This window comes from Protopterus annectens, chromosome 2.part1 (genome assembly GCF_019279795.1).
Source record: "Protopterus annectens isolate FY-2018-M chromosome 2.part1, PAN1.0, whole genome shotgun sequence".
NCBI lineage: Eukaryota > Metazoa > Chordata > Ceratodontiformes > Protopteridae > Protopterus > Protopterus annectens.
Window position 1 is genome coordinate 929958744 of NC_056729.1, and position 11589 is coordinate 929970332.

At 41.6% G+C, this 11589-nt stretch overlaps 1 protein-coding gene across 7 annotated transcripts in view; it reads right to left on the reverse strand.

The window, feature by feature from the left end:
- The window catches only part of CLCN3 (chloride voltage-gated channel 3), a 1613231-nt gene that overhangs the window by 1294476 nt on the left and 307166 nt on the right, over positions 1-11589 (reverse strand). The window lies entirely within an intron of this gene.

Below are 11589 nucleotides of genomic sequence, written 5' to 3' on the forward strand. Positions count from 1 at the left end.
AAAACTAAGGGTAATGCTGCTCAATGCCAGAAGTCTAAATCTCAAAATGCACGACTCGAGGCCCTTCTCAGTATGGAGAACATCGATGTCTGTGCAGTGACAGAAACCTGGTTCAAGGCTCCTGAGAGCACCCCAGCACTATCAGGTTTTACCTCTTATCATGCGTTCTGGCCCCAAAATCCGGACAATACCAAGAAAGGAGGGGGTATCCATATTCATCAAAGACACCCACACCTCAAGACTGGTGGCAACGCACGATGCATCGGAGACCATCCAGGTGCAATTAACCATAGGCAAGACTGCTCTGCAAATTGTAGCATGTTACAGGCCACCCTCACAAACTCAGGAACCTCACATGGCCTTCCTGAAAACACTAGAGGATAAATGTATCACCAAACACCATCATACTAGGTGACTTCAATTACCCTAATATAGACTGGGAACACTACTCAAGCCCAAACACCCTAGCCCAAAAGTTCCTGGAATTCATAAACTCAAATGCCATGGAACAACTAGTCACCATCCCCACAAGAGGAGAAAACATACTTGATCTCATCATCACGAACATGGGAGCACAATGTTCAACACCGGAAGTATACCCCTCACTGGTGAGATCAGATCACAAACTAATCTCGCTGGAGGTCCTCATCCCACCCCACCTGAAATAAAAAGACCACAGTAAAGAACTTCTCGAAGCCGACTTCACACTTCTAAAGACTAGTATGGTCTCCTTTAAGGCCCCGAGCCGACGGAAAACAGTACTCAAGCCGCTGAATCACTTACAAATGCCTTCTACCAGCACCTGCAGGACTGCATGGATAAGGCAATCCCAAGCAAAACAAAGACTCTTTGTACCAAAGGCAAGCGTCCACTCTGGTGGACCCCAGCCATAAACAAACTCTACAACAAAAGGAGGAAGCTACTACAAGATAGAGCAAAATCCTTAAAAGGTAAGACACCCTTGATCACTATAAGTAAAAACTAAGAGCTCTCATAAAATCATCCAAAGCAAATTTTGAGAGAAAAATAGCTAAAGACTCAAAAGACAATCATAAGGCCTTCTTTAGCTATGTTAGAAACCTGGGAGGAAACTCCCAGATATGCTCAGAACTAGTTCAAAATGATGTGAAGATTACTGATCCTACAGACATTGCCAACATACTGGCTGACAGGTTCAGTGCAAACTTCTCCCCTCCCCCAAAAGGAGAGATATCTATACCAGCGATTGCAGCCCCCAAACATCTCCAACGCCCAAGTGAGAACTGCTCTCTCCAAAGCAAAAACACAGCATCCATGGGACCTGATGGTGTCCCCGGCTGTGTGCTCCACGAACTCAACGAGGAATTAAACCCACAGCTAGGACAGCTGTTTAATCATAGTCTTACCTCTGGATACGCACCAGGAGTGGCCCACTGCAACTGTGGTCCCACTTCACAAAGGCGGTGCCTCCACCGACCCTGGAAATTACTGGCCCATTAGCTTGACAAGCCTTATCTGCAAAGCCATGGAGAGGATCATAATGGACCTCATAAATAAAGACATAGGGGATTTGCAGACTTTGGATCCATCCCAGTTTGGCTTTGTCAAAGGCAGATCATGCCTTCTAAACTTGGTTGACTTTTTCAAACAGTCACCAAAGCCATTGATGAGGAAAGGCAGTCCATACAGCCTACCTCGATCTGGCGAAGGCCTTTGATACAATACCCCACTCGGGTATCATTGAAAAACTCATCAGCTTAAATGTTAACCCATACATCACAAGATGGGTTGCAAACTGGCTGAGTGACAGAACCCACAGGGTCAGAGTTGCTGGCGCCATGTCAGACTCAAAGCCTGTCACAAGTGGTGTACCACAGGGCTCAGTCCTGGGCCCACTCTTGTTTGGCATCTACTTTTCCAAGTACAAGCAAACACAGGAGGGTTATGGCTGACAAAGTTTGCAGATGACTGCAAACTGGGCGCCATAGTAGAAAACACATCTGACACAGATATCCTTCAGAAGGGTCTCACAGAAACGGATAACTGGTGCCAGAGCCATGGCCTAAAGTTAAATGCCAAAAATGCATAGTCATACCCTTCGGGAAAAACAAGGTTACCCCTAGCTACCAAATAGGTGGCAATCCACTGAGTACAGAAGAAGTTATCAGGGACCTGGGGACCCAGGTTGATAGTAGTCTGTCATTCGACACCCATGTAGTTAAAGTAGTTAGGAAGACCTTCTACATTGCCCACCTTATCATGAAGGGATTCTCATCTAGATCAAGGGAGGTCATAGTCTCCCTATACTCATCACTCATCAGACCAATGATTGAGTACAATGCCCCATTCGGAATGTATCTGACCAGACACTTGCAGCAGCTGGAGAGGCCACAAAAGTTCCTCACCAAAAGGATAAAGGGTCTCAAACATCTGTCCTATGCTGCCCGACTGAAAGAACTCCAGCTCTATTCAGTCGCTTCACGCTTGCACATAGGTGACCTTTGCCTAACATACAAGGCCATGTCAAACCCAGATTTGATGAATATGCTTCACCTCAAAAAATCTAGATCCGTCAGGGCCACAAGGGCGGGAGACTTAAACCTCGACACGGCTATTAATAGGACGTGCTGGAGGGATAGATTCATCACCCAAAGACTCCCTATGCTGTGGAATAAAATCCCGGTATATGTGAGGCAGAGCACCTCGCTGGCCTTGTTCAAGAGAAATCTTGACCAATGGATGGGAGATCGCAGATATACCCCAGGGATTACCTCAGTGTCACTGCTCAACAGAGGCACAGCAAAATAATGGGTATAGTTCCCCATACTAAAGGGGTGGCGTAAGCCACAAAACTATGGGCTAGGCTTGTAAATGCCCTCGGGCAGATAGCCTAGTATGAACCTATGAACCTATGAACCTAATAGCTATGGGGCGGTAATTGGTTAGTTCTGCAGAGGGTCCGCCTTTGTGGAGGGGAATTATATGTGAGACTTTCCACAATGCGGGAACGTAACTTTCTGGCAGAGATCGGTTAAGCAAGATGGATACTGGATAGGCCAGAGCATCAGCTGTGATTTGTAGGTATTCACTTGGGAGGTTGTCTGCTGCTAATTTGGTGGGTTTAAGTTTAGTTAAGAGTTTTTTTATGTTGGAGGTAGGTACAGGAGAAAAAGAGAAGGCAGTGGGGAGATTACTAGTTGAAGGTGTGGGTTGGAGGGGAGGGGGTTGTGTTGTTTAGCTAGTGATAGTATGGTTTGGGTGAAGTGTGTGTTGAATGAGGTAGCAATATTTTCTGAGGAGTGAGGGATGTTAGGAGGAGGGGTACTGACTTTACCTGGGTGGAGGATGGAGTTTATGGAGGACCAGAATTGTTTGGGGCTGTGTTGTGAGGAGTCTAGGGCAGACTGGTAGTATTGGAATTTGTCCCGTTTTATTAGCTTTTTGACTCTATTGCGTAGTTCTAGGAATTTCTGTCTAGTTGCGGGGGTTTTGGTTTTGCGCCAGTGCTCCCAGGCTTTATCCCCGTTTTTCATTTCTGACTTAGTGGTTTTCTGTAGCCATGGGGAGGGTTGTGCTTTGGTTCTGGAAAATCTTACGGGGGCATGGTAATTAAGGATGTTCAGGAAGGTAGTATTAAAAAATTCAACTGCGTCATCTAGACTGAGGTACTTTAGAGCATGCCAGTTATATTCTTTGAGGGATGAGACGAATGTGAGTGGGTTAAAGTTTATTTTTTTACGTATTTGACGATAGATGACAGGTTTAGCTTGGCACAGGTATTTTTTTAGTAGGAATGTTGGGGAGTGATCACTGAGGCTATCTGATAAGCAACCTGTTATATATGACTGGGGGTTCTTACTGACTAGTATCCAATCCAGGGTAGTGTGCTTGCTGGAGTTTTTATTTATCCTTGTTGGTGACTGGACTAGTTGGGTGAAGCCATGAAGGTGTACATGATGGGTTGGAGTGTTGCCAGAACAGGATTGCCAGTCAATATTGAAATCACCTAAGATGATAGTTTCTTGGGGGAAATGGTGGGTAGACCAGCTGAGGAGGTCTTCTAGTGGAGGGATGTTTTGGCCAGGTGGGAAGTAGCATCCAATTATGTTGATGGTTTTGTTTTGGTTAATTTTGAGGTTGGTATATATTATTTCTTCATTGCCTATTTGTGGAGCTGATGATTTTAAGATCTGGATGTTTAGATGCTGTTTAAATATTATAGCTACACCACCTCCTTTTTTGTTTAGCCGGTCTACTCTTAGTATGCCGTAACCTGTAGGGAGTATTTGCTCACTGGTAATGTGAGGTTTTAGCCAGGTTTCTGTCAGGATGACTATATCTGGGGAGTATAAGTCTATGGTGGCATGGAGTTCATGGACTTTGACAGTTTGGAGACAAAGCAAGAGAGACGAGATTGCGTTGGTTTGGACATGTGCTGAGGAGGGATGATGGGTATATTGGGAAAAAGATGCTAAGGATGGAGCTGCCAGGTAAGAGGAATAGAGGAAGGCCTAAGATAAGGTTTATGGACGTGGTGAGAGAGGACAAGCAGGCGGTTGGTGTGACAGAGCAAGATGCAGAGGATAGGAAGAAATGGAAAGAGATGATCCGCTGTGGCGACCCCTAACGGGAAAAGCCGATAGAGAATGATGATGATGATGTTGGATATACTTCTAATATTTAGGCTTAGTAGAAGGAAGTCACTTGGCTTTCTATTGGCTGTAATATGGGAGAAGTTGTGGTTTCTAGTCTGATTATGAGGATTGGGGTTGGAGATGGTAGGGCCAGGGTTGGGGTGGATGTCTCCACTTCGGGCTAGTTTTGATATGCATGAGATTATTAGTTTTCACAGTTTTTGAATGTGTTGTTTATAAGGGAAACTTTATGATTGTGCTCTGTGGGTAATAGGTATGGTGGAAGGGTTACTATGTTAAGTTGTAGGGATGCTTTATGTTTGAGTAATATAGTTGTTAGAATATGTGGGGGTGCATAGGGATGGTTCTTGAGCTGGTGGGAGGGGAGCTGAGTATGGGTGAGACATGGGTGGTGGTGTGAGTAGTAGTACAGTGGTAGTGGTTGAGTGGGGGAATGATGGAGCTTTGGTAGGATGTAAGATATGCAAGGAGAGTGCATGCAGTGAGCAAAGGAAAGGTATGCTTGTACGTGTCAGTTGAGGAGGTGTGAAAGTAGAGGGAATATGGAGGAGGTAGTGTTGGGTTAGCGCTGTGGTTGGCTATTGGAAAGATGGGAGGGGTTTCAGTGCAATAAAGGTGGGACCACTGGGGGCGGGAGGAATAGGGGACAGGGTGGGGAGCGAAGCGGTTAGAGACCCTGTTAGGGTCTTGTATGAGGGGCTGGAAACAATCACAAAGCAAGACAAGTATGTGTTAAGAAACAATCACAATTGACCAAGGACTGCTCTGAAACTGTAAGTCTTTTCTTAATTTCTCAGGTGGAAAACCAGGATAACCACCATGTATCAGTAGGCTACTGTGGTCATAGTTTAAATTAACAAACACACAGTATTGATCAGTTTAGAAAAGGGTAGGAGCAAACTACATAGAAAGAAAATGAGAATTGTTGGAACAATACATACAGAGGAGAAGTGAGGTTTAAAAGAAGGCAATTTGAATGAACTATGTAAAGTCTGACAATGACTAGGTAGATAAGTGATGTATAATGTTTCCAGCTAAAATTATGTTAATATGGTTTATGTAAAATGCTTACAACTAAGATGGTTTGTATTTACTTATACAAATGTATGACTGCCTATGCCATAAGTTATAATTAGTAAAGATGTTTCTTATTTAAAAAAAAGACTTCTAGCATGTACCTAAAGCTTGGCATTAGAAGAATTTGTTACATATGCTTCAAGAGTCAGTTTAAAATGTTCAAATAAACATTGTTTAACATAATTTAAATAATTAACACCATTAAACTCTGGAACAACATGCATAAACAGAACAGGCTTTGCATTAACATACCTTTTCTGTAGAATAACTAATATGAAACTATGATGTCTGGCACTACTGACTAACTGCAATCCTGTAATTTACCAAATATTTTACAAGAACAAGGCAGCAATACGAGGCAAAATCAGGGACATTCAGAAAAAAATCAGAGGCACTTACTAGGTATGTTTGTGGTACTCAAGCTACCGTGAGGGTCTAATGAGGTAGAAAGGTTGGCCTTCACTGTCCTACTGTGTCTCTACCAGTATAAGGGCAACCAAAACTGTCACAGAAAGAAGATAAGACGTTTAGAGAGAACAGCCCTACTAAATGATTGAAATGTGGAAGACTACTGAAGGCACAGACAGATAACTGGGCAGTTTCAGAGCCAATCTTAATACTAAAGACCAAAATGTCTACTGAATACCAATAATGATCTGATTTATATAATTAAAGCACAGCTACAAATTAAACACACCACTTCCCCACACTATATTCTCCTCCCAAGAAAATGACGATCATACCTTCAAGTATTTAAAAAAATAATAACAGTTTCTTCCCTTTTGTAGCATTTCTTTTCTAATCAGTTTCGTCAAGTGCATGCCATTTTCACACCAAGGGAAATCATACTGCTACTCAAGGTCAAAACCCCTACATCATATTATCATACACAGCTGTGCTCTTTCACCTTCCCATCCCTTCCATGGGGCTGTAAAACTAATATGCCTTTTGTAAGTGTCTGTAGGTAAATAAACCTGGAAACTATTGACAGCATCTTTACTAATTAGCTGAACTTAGCAAACCAAGAAGTACCACAAGTGACACATGGAAGCAAAGTAGACAGAAGTCATGACCTGAAACTCACACCACTTTTAAAAATGTTATCTGTGTTATCTCAGTTATTTCTTTATCCCTTTGCAAAAAAAAAAAAAAAAAAAACATTTCAGAGATGGCTTTGTTTGGTCACGAGGGCGAAACCACGCCAACCGTGGGTAAATCCAGCATTACCCACTCCCAGGCATGGGTTATTGCTATACTAAACAGCTTACAGGTAGGAAATGCATGTCATAAGGTGCAGTTCTTTCTAGAACGTTCTCAAAGAAAATAACTCAGGGATTCAGCTCAAGTTGCCAGCCATAACTAAGCATTTTGTTAGTCTTTACAAATATTAAACCACTGGTCCTACAGCCAATTCAGTTTTCAGATTATCTGACTGTAAGCAGCAAATCAAATAAGTAATCAATGACATCTACTAACCTGAAACTAAAAGTAAAAAACAGTAAATGATCAACTAAATCAAAAGAAATAGGAACTGTTCACTACAAGGCAGTCATCTTTCATGGAAGTTCTATGAATAAGAGTTTAGCAATAACCCACGCTTGGGTGTGGGTAATGCTGGATTTACCCACGGCTGGTGTGGTTTGGTCATGAGGGCGAAGCCAGAGTGACTAAACAAAGACAACCGTGGGTAAATCCAGCATTACCCACACCCAGAAGTGGGTTACTGCTATTATACAATGACATTATTTAAGAAAAAAAATACTCACTTTTCTTAAATAATGGCATTGTATAATGCCTCCGTGCCGCCCCTCCGCAGCTGTCTGGTATTCTGCGGCAGTTCTGATGTACTGTGCATGCGTACGCTTATGCAGTACATCAGAGCTGTGGGTGGAAGCAACGGAGAAAGCAAGATCTCCGTTGCTTTTTCAAAGTGCCTCGCTATGTTAAAGGAGTTTAACATAGTGAGACAGCTTTTAAAAAAGCAACGGAGAAAAGAAGATCTCCATTACTTTTTTTAAAGCTGTCTCGCTATGTTAAACTCCTTTAACATAGTGAGACAGTTTCTAAAAAGCAACTGAGATCTTGCGTTCTCCGTTGCTGTAAAACAAAAAAAAGACTTGTACTAATGGAAAAAGTCTGGGCGACCGGACCTTTTCCCATTAGTATAAGTCTGATTTACAACGTGCACACAGACCAATCAGCGTGCACATTTTGGAATATTAATGGGGGGTCGTTGTATAACCTCCAATAACATGTGCTCTCAAAAGTGCAACAGACTAAAGACAGCAAAGGGCAACAATTCCTGTGGGCAGAATAAAAAGAACATGTAGAAGAAACATGATTGGTTGAGTTTACTGAGAGAGGGGGTATAAAAGGGAAATGATTATATTACGTGCAGAATTTGGGCATTTTCTGTTTTACGGTTCGACCAAGGCTGGTGTGCCTTCTGTGTGGAGTCTGCATGTCCTCGCTGTGGTCGTGTGGGTTTCCTCCGGGTGCTCCGGCTTCCTCCCACATCCCAAAGACATGCTGTAGGTGGACTGGACACTCTAAATTGGCCCTAGGTGTGAGTACGTTCATGTGTGTGCCTTCCGTGGAAGGTTGGGCGCCAGACTGGCAACTCAACACCGTAAAACTCTACTGCCAATCATGAGTGGACAGGTGATCCACTGTGGCGACCCCTAACCGGGAAAAGCCAAAAGGAGAAGACGACAAGGGAGAATGTCTATAAAACCTTTGACCTTTTAAACCTTCGGCTTAACCTGTAAAGAGGTGTTTCTGTGAGCATGTAAGCTTTAAAAATAAGACAAAATCATGAAAGCCATGAAAATGCTAAGCTTCTTACAAATGCAAAGATATTTGCTTGCTTTTCACTGGCAAATATTCAGCAGTCGAGATGTCTGCAGCTGCACATTCTTTTCTAAGTGAAATTTACAAAGACTTACTGCTGAATACATTTCCACGGAGATAACCTGCCTGCAGCTGCAAGCAGTTACTCCTGAGAATTATGAGTATTCTTTGCATAAGAAAATGCAAAATTTAAAGGTACAATGGCAATCAATTCAGTGAAAAAATTAACTTTGAAATTATGGGAAGTGAATAAGGGGTAACACCTCCCTAGCAGCCTTGATACTTAAATACAATTACTAGAACCATGTACAATTTAATTTTATCTAAAGATAATGGATATTCAGCAGAATATCAGAGAAACAGGAGAAGGGAAGTAATTATACTAACTGCTAGATAGGCTCCAATACTAACAGAAGAGGGGGAAAAAAGAAAGAAATGGTAGAATAGTGGTAGTAACTGGCTACTGGCAAGGGAGGAAGATTACAATGGCACCTAGTTATATTCCACCGAAAACTGCTATTATGGAGTTTATTTCTATCACAAATCTTTTAATCACTTTTCAGCAGGGAATACTATTTATAGGTGGGTATTGGAATTTTATTTACATTAGTGAGGGAGATCTAGAAGGTACAATACAACAGAAGAGGGTAGATTTAGAAATTTATGAAAATATTTGGTATGGAAGATAAGAAGTCAGTAGTAGGAACTCAAGGAATTGACATATTATTTTCCAAGGTACAATAACTGGGCTAGTCATGATAGAAATTATATTTCAAACAACACGTGCATTTAAGTGAAAGCTTTGGCACACATCCAGTAACTATTTCCAATCAGGCACCAATAAGAATAAAGCTAAAAATACAGGGTAGCAAAGTAAAAAGCAAACACTGTACCTTGTGTTTGTGATGCAAACACCTTAACCCTTACCCCAACTCCTAAAATATTAGGAGGGAAGGAAGTGATAAAGCTCTGAAAGACAGATCTATGGTAATCAAGAACAGATGGCTTTATTTGCAGATATTATTTTGTACTGGATAAACCCAGAAAAGAATATTCCTTGAGAAGGTCAGAGGTTGAAAGTCAGCCTTGAAAGGTCTGAATGGTAACTGGGCAGGAGGTAGATCTCTGGATTTCCAGTCTGTAAGAAGATTTACTTCCTCTCAGAAGTGTTTGCATTTGGTTAGCAGAGCCAATTGTTTGTTTTTGAAATAGTTGGTTTTGTGTCTGCATATGGCTTGCTTAGCCAAATTACACACAAAAGTAAAAGCAATAAGATTTTCTGATGACAGGGTTTGCTTCCTCATAGAAAACACATGGTCTCCAAGCCTGAGTAGAAATTTGAGTTCACTGGTTAACCAGGGATTTTGCTGAATCTAAAAAGGCACTGTGCGAGAGGGAAGAATTCATCTTGAAGTTGAAGGAGGGTGTGTGTGTAAGAGCTGTGGCAGCTGAGCTGGAGTTGGGTATGTTGATAATGGGAGACCAGTTGATTGTTAACTAGCTTTTTTTTCCCAGCTTTTCAATACTAGTGGCGGATCTGGGTCTAAATGTAACTAGCTGGGGAGGAGCATTTTTGTAACTGGTGGATAATCTGGAACGGGAGTGGTCAAAGAATGAGGGCGGAATAGCAGATATCTTAGAGGTAATGGTAAGGCAGTTACTGATTAGCACATGAGGGAGTGGATGTTAGTTAGGAAATTTGCATGGGTAGTATCATTAACTAACTATACAAGGTTGATACTGGCTAGGAATTTGGCAGTGTCATTTATCAGGGAACCTACGAAGATTATGTTAAAATCTCTTAGAATAATGATTGTTTTTATAACTGTGGGAAGTTGAGGTGACAGTAAAAATAAGGGATTCAAAAACAGGCTGGAAGACGAAGGTAAACAGAGGCTATTAGAAAGTGACTTTTTCCAGGAGGGAAATTTTAGAAAGGTCTAATTGGGTTTTGTGTCTGTGGATACATTTGCTTCAGCAATGAATGTTGAGCTAAGGTGTTTTTTTTTTTTTTTTTTGCCAGGTCTTGCTTCTTGGAGGTATTTGTAGGTGGGAAGTAGGTGATGAAAATTAAGGCTGGTATATATGAGACAAGTTAAAGTGACAGATGTGATGTCAGAGGAATGGGTTGTAAGTGTTTATCTGGTCAAGTTATTAGGGATGCTTTTGGTGGTAATTAATGCAAAACTGAAGGCAGTGATGTGGGGAAAAGTTGTGGGTGTTGTGTGGTCAAAGGAACCTGGACTGGATTCAATGTTAGCTCTAAGGAATGTGAGCAAGAGGGGATTTAACTTATAATGGTGTTTAGGACGTTTGAGGGAGGGTTGTTGGGAGTTTGGAGCAGAAGAGGTAAAGGAAGTGTGTAGCTGGAGTTCAGAGACATAGAGGTCTCTACAGCAATGTTGATCCCTCCACCCAAAGGGAGGGTTATGGTTTAGCAATACTGCTCTCATTCCCAGGATGTTAGTGCATAAATCACCCTTATAGTTGTCTGGATGATATTCCTTAGGATAGCTTTTGCCTTTGTACTGGGGATACCCACTATGGAGGAATGAACAGGCTCAATTCCATTGAAGGAGGTTTGAGAATCAGCAGGCAAAAAGGTAGAAAGAATAAAAAAAAAATGGATTTTAATACTACTACAACTGCTACTGTACAAGCTCTTCCACGGACAGCACACTTATTAAATAAATAAAAATAACCAACTTCCCAAACAGCACAAGTTTTTAAGAGGTTTCACTGACAGCATTTCTGTCCATGATATTTATTTTTTATTTATTTTTATTTTACATTTGTTGACCGGGATAGTCAGACTGGATATATGTCCATTTTCAGCGGAGGCCCAGGGAGAAAAGCTCCAAGACAATAATACGCATTGAACATTTAGTAAATGCTAGTTTCAAGCAGATTACAGTCATAAGCAATACCAGCATTTAGCAAATATAGTACTAACTTATTATAAAACACTACAAAACAAAGCATTATTTTCAAAGTTATATATACATAACATTACATTCAGGTTTAAGAC